The following is a 16,101-nucleotide window of genomic DNA, read 5'->3' as shown; positions in this document are numbered from 1 at the left end:
GTGGAGATGATACCATTCCTCCTCTAACATGGCCCCATCTCATGCTCGTTCTGCTTTACAGGAAAGCTGACTCACGCTGGTGTCCAGTGAAGAAACCCTGGCACAGAGGAGGGACAGGTGGATTTCAGGGCTGTGCTTGTCTGGGAATAGAAGAGCACAGACCACAAGGTGGTGCAGCTGCATTGCTTCTGCGCCCAGCAGGTGGCTGCTGGGGCTGAGATTGAAGGTGGGAAGAGGGATGTCACAGTTCATCGCACAGGTTCCAGGTAAAAATCCTCCTGCCCAGCCCATCTGGCTCTCCCTTAACCAATTCTAGTGAAAACTGTCTCCTTCTCATGTTCCTCGAAGATGCTTTTTTACATAAGAAAGAGGATGCGATCACTAGATTGTCCTGGTTTATTCTGCTGTCAGTAAAGTGAAATCAAAATACACACTTAATAAATAATAAAATAACCCATAATAAGCCAAAGTTTATAATGTACTGATACCACTGAGCCAGTGTTTATAATATACTGACACACTCCAAGTGTGGGCACAGCTACAGACATGCCTTGTCTTTTGGGTCAGGACACAGGATAGAGACAAATGAGAAGAAACCCCAGTCACTGCAGAAAAGGGCCCCCATGGAAGAGGCCGGGCAGGGAGGCCAGCTGTCCCAGGGCCACCATATTTTGGGATGACTCCCCCTTTCTGGGTAGAACTGTTTTTTATTCTTTTTGTATTCACAGTAGTTCTGAAATTGCAGGATGCTGAGACCCAGCAGTGGTCAGTTACCCTGTCTCTTTCTTCACCATTAAATGCTGTGCCAAACAGCACCTTCATACATTTCTATCCTCTTCCAGGAGAAAATCAAAACAACAATGGACACATTGAAATATGCAAACATACTTTAAATATGTGCTGTCACAAGTAGCTACAAAAACATTAGTTCCACCAAAATGAGAAAGGTGTGAAAATGGAAAACATTGCATACCCGTATTCACAGCAGCATTACTCACCATAGCCAAGACAAGGAAGCAAACAAAGTAGCCATCAACACCTGCATAGATGAAAAACATGTGGTCTATGTAGACAACGGAATATGATTCAACCTTAAAAAGAAGGAAATTCTGTTATATGCCGCAACATGGATGAACCTGGAGAACAATGCTAAGTGAAATAAGCCAATCATAAGGAAATTCCAATACTGCGCAATTCCAGTTATATGAGGCGTCTAAATTCTTAGAACCTGAAAGTAGAATGGCACTGCCAGAGGTTCAGTTGGGGATTCATGAGGAGTTTTGGGGCATAGAGTTTCAGTTTTGCAAAATGAAACGTTCTAGAGATCTGTTGCATAACAATGGGCTTACAGTTTATATGATAGTACTCTATACTTAAAATGGCTATGATACAAAATTTTACATAATATGGTTTTCGGCACAATAAAAAATAATTAGCTCTCTTATTAACTTAGGAAAAAAGCACATCAATTCATTGACAATAAATTAGTATGTGCTTACTATGAAAAAGAGACACAGAAAACTTGAGACAAAAAGAGAGATCCTTGCTACCCCAGCTATCACCCATGAATCAGCAGAATCAGCATCTCATGAAACTAGACAGAAAGGCTCACAGGCCCAGCCTTGACATCTTGAATCAGTCTGCATTTGTCAGGACCCCAGGTGGCTTCACTGCATGTAAGGCACTGCCCCAGATGGTGGTGGAGGGACATCCTAGGATGGTGACTCTGCCCCACAGGTAGGAGCCTCCAGTCCAGATGGGAGCAACCAGAAGGGCCCAGGAGGGACATTTCCAAGAAAGTAAAATTAATAGACTGTCCAAAGTCTCTGACTTCTTAAAAGAGTCACAGAAATGGAACAGATACCAAAGTTAAATTAATGAGAGTTATCTAGAAAATAAACAGGCCAGGCGAGGTGGCTCATGCCTGTAATCCCAGCAGTTTGGGAGGTCGAGGAGGGTGGATCGCGAGGTCAAGAGATCGAGACTATCCTGGCCAACATGGTGAAACGCCGTCTCTACTAAAAATACAAAAATTAGCCAGGCATTGTGGCGCACGCCTGTAGTCCCAGCTACTCGAGAAGCTGAGGCAGGAGAATCGCTTGAACCTGGGAGGCAGAGGGTGCAGTGAGCGGAGATCGTGCCACAGCACTTCAGCCCGGTGACAGAGCCAGAAAAAAAAAGTAAAAGAAAATAAACAAAAACAAAGGCAAGTATTAACTTGAGGAAGAGCAAATATTACGAAGCAAGTGAAAAGTAGTCAAGTTGTCATATGAGACGATTAGTCACAGAAAAAGAAGCAAGGAATGGCTGAACTTGTGATACCTTGCCTTGTTTTTACCTGAGTAACTCTCTCCTAGGAGAGACAGACGGACAGACTCCATTTTAGTTTCTTCACTTGCAGCCTCCTTTATCCCCCTTAAGGGAATAGCTAGTGCAAACTGACTCCAAGCACATCCAGGAATGCACTTGCTGATAAGATACTGAGGCAGGCTGTACCAGCAGCTCCTGGGAATGTGCTCAGTGGAAGGTACCTAAAGCGCCTGCATTTATCTTTTAATGATATTGGTTTAAGCCCCTGCACCTGGAACTGTTTATTTTTTGTAACTTCTTCTATAACCAATTAATTTTTTTTGCCTATTCTGCTTCTGTAAAATTGCTTCAGTTACTATTTAGATCGTAGTATAAAAGAAAATCTAGCCCCTTCTTCCGGGCCGAGGGAATTTTGAGCGCTAGCTGCCTCCCGGTCTCCGGCTAATAAAGGACTCCATAATTTGTCTCAAAGTGTGGTGTTTCTCTATAACTCGCTTGGTTACAACAAACTAAACATAATTACTATATAAATATACCGGGAAGAGGAAAGAATGGGAAGAGTGAAAGAGAACAAGTGATGGATGTGGTGACGTCACGTTCTCCCGGGCGGGGCAGGAGGTACCACACATGAGGGACTGACATGGCTAACGTGACCACTCTTCCCCTTCTGCCTGCAGCCCATAGTCTCTCCTCCCTGCCCATGGGTGCTGCGTGGGAGACAGGGGTGCGGAATCCGGCCGACCTCGCTGTCCCCGCCCTCTGCCTCGTGGCGTCGGTGGGGTTGGGGAGATGAGTCCTACCCCTGCTCATCTCCTGTGGCTGTTGCCTTTTGGGCAGCCCCTCTCCGCGGCGGTGGGCCTGTCCTGCTGGCCTGTGGCGCTGCCCTTCCCTGGGCCTGTGAGGGTTGGCTCTGCCTGGACCTTTGCTGTGCTCCCGGAGCCCTCCAGGTTGTCCTTCAGGTGCCCGAGGCCAAGCGGTGGTGTCCTTCCTGTTCCCAGGGCCCTCTTCTCCAGTCGCCGCTGCAGTGCCTGTGTGCGGGTCCTGAGGAGTTTTGGTGAGGTAGAATTTTTATTTACTTATTTAAATTTGAAATTTAAAGCATGTTCATTGCAGCAATGTCTCTACTAGAGACTATGTAGAGGCAATGAAAAGGGGAAGAGATAAATTGTAGCACATTCCTGCCATGGAATACTATACTGCAACGAAAACAAATGAACTATTTGTCTGAACATTGATTCATCTTGTAGACCACCTTAACTGAAAAAACAAGCAAAAGAATTGTTGGGAACAGGCCCCCAAATCTGGCCATAAACTGGCCCCAAAACTGGCCATAAACAAAATCTCAGCAGCACTGTGACATGTTCGTGATGGCCATGACGCCCACGCTGAAGGTTGTGGGTTTACCGGAATGAGGGCAAGGAACACCTGGCCCACCCAGAGCGGAAAACCGCTTAAAGATGTTCCTGAACCAGCACAATAGCATGAGCGATCTGTGCCTTAAGGACATGCTCCTATGGCAGATAACTAGCCAAAGCCCATTCCTTTATTTTGGCCTATCCCTTTATTTCCTGTAAGAAATGCTCTTAGTTAATCTATGATCTATAGAAATAATGGTTATCATTGGCTTGCTGTCAATAAATATGTGTGTAAATCTCTGTTCGAAGCTGTCAGCTCTGAAGGCTGTGAGACCCCTGATCTCCCACTCCACATGCCATATTTCTGTGTGTGACTTTAATTCCTTTAGTGCCGCTGGGTTGGGGTCTCCCTGACCGAGCTGGTCTCAGCAATGAATAATATCAGCAAGAAACAATTTATAAAAAGTTTAAAAGCAAAGCCAGATGTAGGGGCCTACGCTTGTAATCCTAGCACCTTGGGAGGCCAAGGAGAGCAGGTTGCTTGACCCCAGGAGTTTCAGGCCAGCCTGGAAAGCATGACAAAACCCCATCTCTACAAAAAGTACAAAAATTACCCAGGCTTGGTGGTGCAAACCTCTAGTCCCAGCTACTCAAGAGGCCGAGGTGGGAGGAATTGCTTGAATCTGGCAGGTCAAGGCTGAAGCGAACTGTGTTTATGCCACTGCATTTCAGCCCAGGTGACAGACTGAGACCCTGTTTCAAAAAAAAAAAAAAAAAAAAAAAAAAAAGACTAAAAGCATGTCAAACAAAGAGACTTTCCTAAAACGTAGTAAGAATATGAGGGCATACATCAAATTCAAGACAAACATTCACCAGCAGTTCTTGGTTTGCTCAGTACAATGTTGACTGAAACCTGTACTGAGCTGTGGAAAATCAGGGCTATCTACATGTATTTCTATTATTTTCTGTGTATACTACATATAGCCAATAATGTTAAAATGTCCAAAACTGACAAACCTGAGTGGCGGCTTCACAAAGATTTCTTATAATTCTCTATTTTTACTTCCAGCTAGAACTAATTCATAATAAAAATTTGTGAAGTGAATCCATAGAAATTGAGCAAAATAAAAAAGGATTTATTGAGCGTGAGGAAAGCTACAGAGAACTAAAGACAGATGGAGAGATGACAATACTGAGTATGTCAGTGACCTTCACAATAACAGATTTCCTGGAGGAGTGTGAGCTGGAGCCAGAACGAAGTGGATAGACTGTGAAAGAGGGATGAAGGAGCAGGAACTTCTGGAGGCAAATATGGCATGTGTTTGGCCAGATTGGGAGGTGTGGATGAACTCTGAACCTTCTGCTTTATGTCCAGCACTAGAGAAAGAGAACTCATGTTTATTTAGCACCTTCCACAATCTGTAGAGAAATCTGAAACATTATAAAAAAAGATATATGAATGGCCAATTGTCTTCAGGGAAAAACACAAAGTAAAACCACAGTGAGAAACCACTAAGCAACCATTCAAATGGCTAAATTTAAAATGATTAATAACTATAAATGTTGGCAAGGATGTTGAACAATCTGTGCTCTCATCCATTACGTATAGGAATATAAAACAGCCACTTTGAAAATAAGTTTTGTATCATGTAATAAAGTTAAACAACCTAGTACTCTATGGCTACCTTTCCACTCCTAGGTATTTACTCAAGAGAAATGAAGATTCTGTCAAAAATCCCTGTATAAGAATGTTCATAGTTTCTTTATTTATCATAGTAAAAAATCAGAAATAACTGCCAATGTACAAAAATCATGATTCATTCATACAATGGAATATTATCAGAAATAAAAATGAATGAACTACTGATTCATGAAACAACATGGATTGATCACATAATTATTATGCCAGTTGCAAAAAGCCAGACACACGGGAGACCATACAGGATGAGTAGGTTTGTACGAAGTGTTAAAACAGGAAGAACTGCGCTATCATGATAGCCATCAAATCAATGGCTGCTGGGGGCGGAGAAGCTGAGTTGAAGGGAGAAAAAGGGATCTTTGTGTACATTGATAGTGGCAAGAGTGATATGGCTGTATTTGTCAAAATTCATTGATAAAGTTGATGAAGATTTGCTTATTTTGGTAAATGTAAATTTTATAAGTTTAAAATGCTTATAATAAAAATTATGTTAGTGATAAAAATAATAATTAAAAATATTAGCAACCAAATCCAACAGTGCACCACAAGGATAATACACCATGATATGTCCATATATAAAAAACACACAGCTAACAGTATAGTGAATGGAGACAAGTTTAGAGCCTCCTCTGTAAGATCTGGAAGGAGGCACAGACTCCCACTTTCACCACTTTTATTCTATCCAGTACTAGAAGTCCTAGCCAGAGCAATCAGGCAAGTGAGGAAATAAAGGACATCCAAGTCAGATAGGAGAAAGCCAACTTAGCCTTATTCGCAAGTGACATGATCTTTTACTTAGAAAAAATGAAAGATTCCACCAAATAAATAGTTAGAACTAATAAACAAATTCAATAAAATCTCAGGATACAAAATTAATATGCAAACTTTCATAGCATTTATATATACCAGCACTATACAATCTGAAAAAAAAAATCAAGAAAGCAATACCATTTACAAATCACAAAGAAGATAAAATACCTAAAAATCAACTTATCCCAGGAAGTAAAACAAAAACTATAAAGCACCAATGAAGGAAATTGAAGAGTACACAAAACTGAAAGAACCAGGCATGGTGACACACATCTGTAATCCTGGGACTTTGGGAGGATGAGACAGGAGAATTGTTTGAGCCCAGGAATTCAAGGCCTGGGAAGCATAGTGAGACCCTGTCTCTAAAGGGAAAAAAATGAAACATATTTCATGCACATAAATTGGAAGAATTAATATCGTTAAAATATTCATACTACCCAAAGCAATTTACAGATTCAATTCAATACTTATCAAAATACCAATATCATTCTTCACAGATCTAGAAAAAATATGAAATTCATATGGAACCGTAAAATATCCCAAATCACAAGGCAATTGTAAACAAGAGGAACAAAGCTAAAGGCATGATGCTACCTGAATTCAAAATATACTATAAGGTTAGAGTAACCAAATCAGTATGGTACTGGCATAAAACTAGACACCTAAATCAATGGAACACAAAAGAGAACTCACATATAAATCCATGTATTGATAGCCAACTCATTTTTGGCAAAGGAACAGAGAATATACAACGGGGAAAGAATAAGTCTCTTAAATAAATGGAGCTGAGAAAATGCTAGCAGATGCAGAGGAATACCACTAGACCCCTGTCTCTCACCATATACAAAAATCAACTCAAAATGGATTAAAGGTTTAAATGCAGGTCCTAAAACTATAAAATGACTACAATAATGCATATAGGAAACACTCTAGACATGGGTCTAGGCAAAAATTTTATGGTTAAGACCACAAAAGCACAGGCAACAAAAATAAAAATAGACAAATGAGACTACATTAAGCTAAATAGCTTCAACACAGCGAATGAAACAATCAACAGAATTAAAAGGCAACCTGTTGAATAGAGAAAATATTTGCTATGTATTCATCCTACAAGGAACTAATATCTACAATATATAAGAAACTCAAAAACTCAGCAGTAAAAACACAAATAATCCAATTAAAAAGTGGACAAAGGATCTGAATAGATGTTTCTCAAAAGGAGACATACAAATGGCCAACAGGTATGTGAAAAGCACTCAACATTATTAAATAGCAGGAAATGCAAACCAAAACTACAGTCAAATGTCATCTTATCCTAGTTAGAATGGTTATTGTTGGGAAATAAAAAATAATAGATACTGTCGAGCATGTGGAGAAACCAGAACTGTTGTACACTGTTGGTGGGAAAGTAAGTACAGCAATTATAGAAAACAGTATAGTAATTTATCAAAAAATTAAACATAGAACTACTGGCTGACCCAACAACTCTACTCCTGGGTATTTATACAAAGGAAAAGAAATCATATCAAAAGAGTACCTGCATTCTCGGGTTTATTGAGGCACTGTTCACAGTAGCAAAGATATGAAATCAATAGGTGAATCCATCAATGGGTGACTGAATAAATAGTGGTATATACACACAATGGAATGCAATTCAGCCATAAAAAAGAATGAAATCCTGTCAGTTGCAGGGACATGGATGGAACCAAAGGCCATTACGTTAGGTGAAATAAGCCAAGCAAGGAAAGGCAGATATCACGTGTTGTCACTCATATGTGCCAGCCAAAATGGTTAATCTCAGGGAAGTCAAGAGAGTAGAATAACAGTTACCAGAATCTGGAAAGAATGTATGGATAGGAAAATATAGAAAGGCAGGTTAATGGATCCAAATGTTCAGTTATTAGAGAAAATAAGTTCTAATATTTGATAGCACAGCAGACTGATTAAAGTTACAAAAATGTATATTTCAATATAGCTATAAGAGTGGATTTAAAATGTTCTCAACACAAAGAAATGATAAATGCTTGAGGTGCTGGATATCCTAAATATCCTGACTTCTTATACATACATTCTATGCATGTATCAAAACATCACATGTATCCCATAAATATGTACAAATATTATGCACCAATTTAAAAAATATTTTAAAAATAAACAACACAATATGGGGCATTTTAAAAGGTACAAAAATTATGAGCATGATAAAAATTTGGCAAATATTTTCCTTTATATTAACATCTTTTTCATTCTGTATGTTTAAGGAGAATAAAGTCCATATAGCATCAGAAGAGGTGGCTCTCCTGAAAGAGAATCCTCTTCCCAGTTAAAAAGACAAACAGAATCACGGGAGTGAGTTGGACTTTGGAGAACTGCACAGCACCACGTCTTAGTGTCTGGGATTACCAAGACTTAGGGAGGAGGGTTCACCTTCCATGAAGAACTAAACTTTGGTTCTCTTTCTTGTTTGTTCGTATTGCAAGATCAAAATTTCAGAAAACCAACAGAAAGAATTCAGCCATAGGGATGTACTGTCTTTTACTCTCTTTAATTTCTTAGAATATCCACTGCCAAAGATGATCCAGACAGTTACAAGAAGAATTGTGTTCCCATTAAGGAAGGAGACCACTACTACTCCTGCTGCCCTCCTCCCCTCATCTTGCCTAGTTTATAAGACAGGAGAAAAGGGAGAAAGCAAAAAGTTGGGAAAGAAACAGAAGTAAGATGCATAGCCAGACAACCTTGGCACCACCACCCGGCCCTAGGAGTTAAAAAAGTAATAATAGGCCGGGCACGGTGGCTCACGCCTGTAATCCCAGCACTTTGGGAGGCTGAGGTGGGTGGATCACGAGGTCAGGAGATCGAGACCATCCTGGCTAACACAGTGAAACCCCATCTCTATTAAAAATACAAAAAATTAGCCAGGCTTGGTGGCAGGCGCCTGTAGTCCCAGCTACTGGGGAGGCTGAGGCAGGAGAATGCCATGAACCCAGGAGGTGGAGCTTGTAGTGAGCCAAGATTGCACCACTGCACTCCAGCATGGGCAACAGAGCAAGACTCCGTCTCAAAAAAAAAAAAAGTAATAATAATAACATCAACCCCTGACCTAAACTACTTGGTTATCTGTAAATTCCAGGCATTGTTGTGAAAAAGCATTGCAAAACTTTCTGTTCTGTTAGCTGATGCATGTAGCCCCCCAGTCACATTCCCCACGCTTGCTTGATTTATCATGATCTTTTCACGTGAACCCCTTAGAGTTGTAAGCCTTTAAAAAGGCCAAGAATTTCTTTTTCAGGGAGCTCAGCTCCTAAGACACAAGTCTGGTGATGCTCCTGGCCGAATAAACCTCTTCCTTCTTTAATCTGGTGTCTGAGGAGTTTTGTCTCCAGCTTGTCCTGCTACACTATGCCACCAAAATCCATATGTTGAAGTCCTATGTTGAGAAAACAGAAGAAGTGGCCATCAACAAGCCAAGGAGAGAGGGCTCAGAACAAATCAACGCTGCAGCACCTTGACCTTGCACCTGTAGCCTCTAGAACTGTGAGATGATACATATTTATTATCTAAGTCACTCAGCCTTTGGTACTTTCTTATGGCAGCTCTAGCAAATTAAAACAGAAATATTACCTTTTCTACCTTCTCCTATGTATGAACATGAGATTTTTTTAGGAGTATGAATTACCTGGAATTCCAAAGGATAGAATAAGTCAAATGAAAATGGATGATATAGGGTCATTTCCAAGTCTCTGAATGTCCCCTGGCCACCATAGAAAAATGAAGATGTGCCCATCGCCTTTCGGTTTCACACAAAGCAAAAGTTGTAGACCTAAACTGACATAGAATCACAACTGTATTTAATTTATTTGAGATATTGAAGGAGGTAGTTTTGCCCAAATTTTATAGAAAGATGATGAACAATCACAATTACTAGATAAAGAGGCTTTTCTGGCAGGGGATCGTAGGTACTATATGTTTTTCTCCTATTTTTAAGATACGTTTTCCTAAAAAGTTTTGTCTAGGAGTAAATGTTATCACTTTGCTTTTTTCCTACCCATTGATCACTTGTTCCTCCCTGCATTTCAGTAACGTTGCTAGAGTGGAGGTGTTTGTCCATGATTCACAGATGAATCAAAGAGGTCCCAGGAGCAGAGAGCTTCTCCTGAGGTCACACAGCACCTGGGTGGTGGAGCAATGATGGGCACATGACATTCCAGGCCTCTAATCCAATTTCTGGGTTCTATGAGAATTGTAGCCCTTGTTTTCTGATACATGTGGTTCTCTTTTGAGCCAGAGAAGGAGAACGCACAATGAGAATAAATTGCCAGAGCCCCAAGTCCTTCACTTGTATTTACTGGGCTGGGGAATGGAGGGAGAGAGGCTCCCACTGATTCTCTTAATTCCAGCTTCTATTATCAGTCACTCAGCTGAAAGCAAGAAGGTTAATCTTCTGCACTTGGCCTATCAGAACCAAGATGACAGAAAGCCCCACTTTCTACCATGGTAAAGACAATGGCCCTCCCACGCCTTGAATCATGATCCAGTTTTCTAACTACATATGCTTTTCTGCACATGTAACTATTTCTGTTCTCATCAAGCCCCAGTTCTCACAGTGCAAACACAGGAGCTACTGAGCCTGATGCTCTAATGGAAGCTCTGAGTTGAAATTTTATTTTATACTTAGGTACCTCTGAATCATTGCAGAGTTTTACCTGACTCTACTCTGACCCTATTTTAATCAAGGTCTATATGCTCTGGGACCTCTCCAAGTTCTCATCACAAATGACAAAAAAAAAAAAAAAAAAAAAAAAAAAAAAATGCCTTGTGCAGCTACCGGGGTCCCTGATAGCAGTGATAAGCGGCTCCTAATGGGAGAGAGCCTTGGGGTGACCAAAGACTCATAGATCATTACTGCTGGGCCACATGGCTCCAGCCTCTTGACCACAATGGATCAATGGTCCTAGATTCACCTCTGATATTTAAAGTCTTTTGTTCTTCAGCCTCCACAAATGCTGTCTGGTTGAGATGAAAGTAAAGGACACAGAAACCGAAAAGCTGTAACTGCCTGGAACTCTCTCCAAGGTACCTCCCAGTGTTCTCTTATTATGTTGGCCATGTCCTCAGGAATTTAGTGAAATGGCCATGTTGTCTCCCAGTGGAAGTCAGGGGAGATCACTAGGCAGAGCTCCAGTGGCTGGTGTCCTCTACACCATTTATCTACACATGTTGGGGTTTTTCTAGCATGAAATGCCCCAAAGGCAGTCAAACCCGAAGCTTGGCTCCTCCAACAAATGAGTGTGAACATCTTAGCCCTGGCCAATGAGCACTGAATTCTAGAGAGACCACGAGACCTTCTAAATATTGGAACAGTTTAGTTCTGAATCCCAGAAGCTGCCTTCTTGCCCGGGAGGCAGGTGTCACTGCATCTGGTCCACAGAAGCAGCCCCACAGCTCAAGGTGCTCTTCTGGATTTCTGCCTCTTCCTGGTTCCTGAACTGGCAAATCTTCACTGCTTTGCTAGCCCATCTGTAAATTCAAGCAGACTTTTCAAATATGTATTTTCCTCCCACTTTTCCAGTGGTACTCAATGGGAGAGCTGGTCCAAATGACCTAATCAGCAATTGCTGGAAACCAAAGTACAGTGTACAATTCTATATGTTAATGTCATGTACCAAGAGAGAAAATGCATAGATACCAGTAGCCACTTAAGCACTGTAATAATATTTCTCTATATACCCTGAGTATAATATATATAAATAAATTATATATTCTAAGAAAATAATCTCCATATGTAATATATGACTATGATTCTGATAGACAAACCGGGGATGATAGTACGAGGACGCTTCTCATCACCTTCACTCATGAGCCAGATAGTGTGAAATGAGGAGCAGAGATTTGAAATGTGTTGCAAAACTCTCTGAAAGAAAGTAGGGTGATATTCCCATGACCCAATCAAACCAATCTCCTCACAAATCACATTGGGCTTATAATGTGTGGGATGTGTCTTTATTAAAATGGAGTTAATCCTAGGTATGTGGTCTTTTTTACACGAATTGTACTGTAAGTGGCTCACTAGCTGTCAATTCACCAACAATCATTCCATTTAATAAAAGGAAGATCCTACCACGGGCCAGCATTTCCCAGGTGGAGGTCTCTTGCCGACATAATCTTCCAACAGAGAATTTCCCTGGGAACCCAGAGGGAAGAGAAGAGACTCAGGCAAAAAGGACTAAATACATAGCAACAGTGATAATATCATACACTGTCACGGTGCTATGTGTTAGTCTGTGTCTTCAGCACTTTAAAAATATGAATTCATTTAATTCTCACAACATCTGTATGGGGTGCTTTCCGTTTTCAGGTAATACAATAGGAATGAAGGTCGCCACGGTGGAGCTGGGTTTGCATGCAGACAATTCTGACCCGGGGTCATGCTCACGTCTCTGCATTATCCAGAATGTGCGGGTGGGTGGAGAGTCCAGCTCAGGGAAACAGATTGGAGAGACAGAAGAATAAGAAGAGAGGGCAGAGTGGATCACTCTCTGATGGTTCTGGGGCTCCCCTTCCAGGAGAGAAGACGACAAAAATTATGTCACCATCAAGGAAAATATCCAGTCTCTGGCTTAAACCTGAGTATCTCCAGTTCTGGGACAGGTGGCTGGGCAGGGAAGACAAACTAAGCCAAGGACCCAGCTCTGAAGAGTTTCCTCTCATCAGAATTCTGCAGGAGTTTCCCAGACCTCATGGCCACCTCTCATACTTTGCTCTTGTTTTTCCCCCAGGACTGATGAGGGCGTTGTATCTGGTTTCCACTGGGGTCTAGAGAAGTCATCAGAGTGAGTGGAGAATGGGCTTCAAAAAGTGGGAGATCTCCAGGATTCTCTCTGGACTCCAAGATACCCAGAGAAGCCGGATGCCGCGTCCCGGCACCCCCTACCCCTGCTCCTCTGTGGGGCCTGACCTTCGGGAAACCTGGGCTGGTGAGGAAACGATCAGGATGAACTGGGGCTGAGGAGGCAGGAGTGAAAAGGCGACCTTCAGGGCTCAGCAGCTCCCCCGCGCGGCGCCTTGGCCCTGGGCTGGGGTCTGCAGACTCCTCAGGTCATTTCTCCAGGCGCCGATGCCCCACGCCACCCTCCCCAGGTCCCCGTTCCTTTGTCCCCTCCCCAGCTCCTCCCACACAGCAAGAAGCTCTTGCGTGAGCGGCTCCGGGGCCGGGTGGGACGTGGGAGGGAGCCCGGGAGGCTGGGTCCTTGCGGGGAAGCGGAGCGAGCGCGTCTCGGAGACTAGGAGCGGATGGGGACCCCAGGGGAGTGGGCCGGGGTCCCAGGCTCCCTGCGCCTCTCCCGCCCACAATGTGTCCGTTCCCAGGGTCCAGGCCCACATTCCTGGGTACTTGGAGGCCACCGGACTCCACCTCCACCGTGCGAGCCCTGGAATCCTCAGTGGCGCCTTTGTGGGCGACGCGCGGTTTCTGCGCTTCCACAGCCGCAATGAGGATCAGAGCGTGAAGCCGCGGGCGCCGCGGGTGGAGAAGATGGGATAGGACTGTGGGCGCCCTGAGGAAAGCTGTCGATGACCGCAGGGAAGTGTTACTGAGGGCCCTGAGGTTCCTGGGCCGGCACCACCCATGCATGTGTGCCATGTGTTCATGTCTCATTTTCAGCTTTTCATGCCTTATTCTGACCATGCCACATTTTCCCCTCAGTTGAACAGACACGATAGGGGACTCACCCATTCTGGAATGTGACCATCTGCCCTTCAGGAGAGGACAGCAGTGTGGGTGGTACATGGCACCATATTCAAGCTTACGTACATGGCATTTGATGTCGGGACAAGGAAAAATACTGAGGCACTGTGTGCATGTTATTTGTGCAAGAGAACGTAACTCCTTGACCCTGAAATCAGGACAAGGAGTGGAGTGTGTGAAGGAACACTGAAAACAGCCTCCTGAGAATGTGGTTTGAGTGCTTTTACAAGGTCACAGGTATCTCATGACCCAACCTCAAAAAGCCATCTAGTGGATGTTACTAGTTTAACAAGCCCTTTCAGTAAATACTTGGTGAAGGGATGCTGGGGCACTCTCTCAGAAGAGTTGTGCCCCGTCCCGCTCAGCTGGAATTGTCTGAAAACTCATTCTTGGTGTTCAGTGCAAGATATAAGCTTTGCAAGCAGAGTAGCGGTGAAGGAGACCATACTACCCCCACCCCTGACGTCGTCTTCTCCCACCCCCTGGTTTCCCTCTTCTGCATCAGCACCACTCCTGATTGTCAGAATGTTTAACATAGCTAAACATGAAACACAAGTGCATCTGCATTATGTGTGGGTGCTCTCTCATTTTATTGTATTTGGGGTGAGGTTATTTTAGGGCATGGTCCAGGGTAAATTCCTGTAAGGCCTGGGTGCCCTGCTGTGAGGTCAAAGGGGGATGGGACCAAGACTGCAGAGCCCTGACTCCCCAACTACCTGCCAATTGCCAGCCCTTTGTGGAGGTCTCTTCTGCTTTCCCAGGCCTGGGAGAGGCTGAGGTGTTTCTGATCCTGGGGTTCCTGTGGGGGGCGGTGGGCAGTATTTCCAGGGATGGAGGGTGCCGGGGGCATCGGTGGGAAGCTTGGGTGTCTGCTCCCAGGTTCTCTCAGTGCCTCTTCATCTGTTTTTTCAGCTTTTGGATCTTGAGCACCAGAGCCTGGGCCCACCACCCCCTCCTGCCCTTCCAGCAGGGCCTGGTCCAGCTCCAGCTGCTGCTCTAGCAGCTCCTCAGCTTTGGCCAGCTCAGCTGTGTTGGGGGCTCAGGATCCTGGTGAGAGGGAGTGGGGGAGGGAGCATCAGCCAGGGAAGGAGGCTGAGGCCTTAGGAAGCTGTGGTCTGGCTGCAAGTGAGGAATTCAGCCTCCCTTTCTCTTTTTCCAGCCCATTAGCTTAAGTCCACCTGTACCGAGAAGTCCAGGGAACTCCCTGTCTCGGGCATAGGCTCCTGCAGGGCAGGTAGAGATCGCTGGATCAGGATTGTAACTGGACGCCTTCGACAAGGATATGGGGTCACTGGAAAAAGATGACTGACTGTCCCTCCCCACTAAGAAATAATTAACTGTTCGATGAGGGGTTATTCCTGTTCAAGAAAATCTCTGGACTGTGCTGCTCTGAAGGGGCTGAGGTCTGGGCTGGGCTAGGGTGGGAAGGACCTGAGAGCTGGAAATAGGCAAAACCCTGCAGGGTTGAGGGTGGTGAAGGGTGGGATTGAGAGGCTTCCCCCACTCCTGTGCTGACCCCCTTCACCTCCTCCACTCGCGCCCTTGCAGTGACATGGGAGCTGGCCTTATCTTCCCACTGCCCCTGAAACTGTTTGCTCTTCCATGCTTGCCTTTGGGCTCTGGGAGTAGCATGTTTAGGAGCCGTGGGGTCCCAGGGACCAGGAGGGCAGGAGGGGAAAGAAACAGTACCGCCAGAGCCAAGGGAGAAGGAGGCAGTGGCAGGTGAGGCAAGGAGCTGTTTGAGCCACTGAGCAGCCACCAGGAGCCGGCTCTCTCCAGGCCTGTCTTCACTTCAGTGCCTGGCCCTGCCCAGAACCCTACTCCTGCTCTGCTCTCAACCTGGCCTCAGACAGGATCTTGAAAAACTCCTATTCCTAATGTGAAAAATGTTTCTACCAGTTTAGGCAGAACTTGCTTCAGAGCACTGGTGCCCAGCCTTCCACAGGTCGTGTCTGCTTTTCTTGACACTGTGTCTTTTTTCATTTATTCTTCTGCGAGGAAGGAATTATATCACTGGTTTGCGGATGAGGAAATTCACTCAGCACTCACCCACTGGCCAAGTGTCTGCTTGCGCCAGCTGTGGTCAGATGTACTCAAGGCTCTATAGCTAACTGGTGGAAAGGCCTGGAGGGCTCATATTCAGGTTCACTTAACTCGAAAACTCATATTGACCTTACTTA

At 44.1% G+C, this 16,101-nt stretch overlaps 1 long non-coding RNA gene and 1 pseudogene across 2 annotated transcripts in view; one reads left to right on the top strand and one right to left on the bottom strand.

Annotated features, from left to right (window-relative positions):
• LOC135970670 (patr class I histocompatibility antigen, A-126 alpha chain-like) overlaps nt 1-16,101 on the bottom strand; it is a 110,682-nt pseudogene that overhangs the window by 67,819 nt on the left and 26,762 nt on the right. The gene's annotated exons all lie outside the window — the stretch shown is intronic.
• Nucleotides 1-16,101, top strand: part of LOC135970673 (uncharacterized) — a 97,540-nt gene that overhangs the window by 72,881 nt on the left and 8,558 nt on the right. The window lies entirely within an intron of this gene.

Source organism: Macaca fascicularis, chromosome 4, assembly GCF_037993035.2.
Source record: "Macaca fascicularis isolate 582-1 chromosome 4, T2T-MFA8v1.1".
NCBI classification, from domain to species: Eukaryota; Metazoa; Chordata; class Mammalia; order Primates; family Cercopithecidae; genus Macaca; species Macaca fascicularis.
Note: the sequence above shows the minus strand (reverse complement) of the source record. Positions and strands in the feature narration are given on the sequence as shown.